Source organism: Colobus angolensis, unplaced genomic scaffold (genome assembly GCF_000951035.1).
Source record: "Colobus angolensis palliatus isolate OR3802 unplaced genomic scaffold, Cang.pa_1.0 Scaffold527, whole genome shotgun sequence".
Taxonomy (NCBI): domain Eukaryota; kingdom Metazoa; phylum Chordata; class Mammalia; order Primates; family Cercopithecidae; genus Colobus; species Colobus angolensis.
Genome location: NW_012118788.1, coordinates 291,469 through 291,788, shown reverse-complemented (window position 1 = coordinate 291,788; position 320 = coordinate 291,469). Strand labels below are relative to the sequence as shown.

Sequence of the window (320 nt, the reverse complement as noted above, 5' to 3'; positions counted from 1 at the left end):
GGCCTCCCAAAGTGCTGGGATTACAGGCTTGAGCCACCGCGCCCGGCCTGGAGTTTTCAGAATTCTTGCGTGGAATGCACGCATTTAAATTCACAAAGCCCGAAAGACTTTGGAAAGGACATGCTGTTGTAAGAATTAAGAGATGGGAAGAGATGAGCCACCCCAGTTTGCCTCCCTTCCCCTTGCCCACCAGAGTCCTGGCTAGAAAACTTCTCTGCATCCACATGCTGCACCTGGCCCCACCCACCAAAGCCCCCCAGCTGCCCCACAATGTGGCAGGGCAGGGAGGCCCATCCAGGGATTGGGGCTGATCCAGCCCT

The 320-nt window shown here is 56.6% G+C and overlaps 1 protein-coding gene and 1 pseudogene across 2 annotated transcripts in view; one reads left to right on the top strand and one right to left on the bottom strand.

Moving 5' to 3' along the window:
* LOC105525288 overlaps positions 1 to 320 on the bottom strand; it is a 14,024-nt pseudogene that overhangs the window by 4,622 nt on the left and 9,082 nt on the right.
* Positions 1 to 320, top strand: part of GSTT2B (glutathione S-transferase theta 2B) — a 3,450-nt gene that overhangs the window by 605 nt on the left and 2,525 nt on the right. The gene's annotated exons all lie outside the window — the stretch shown is intronic.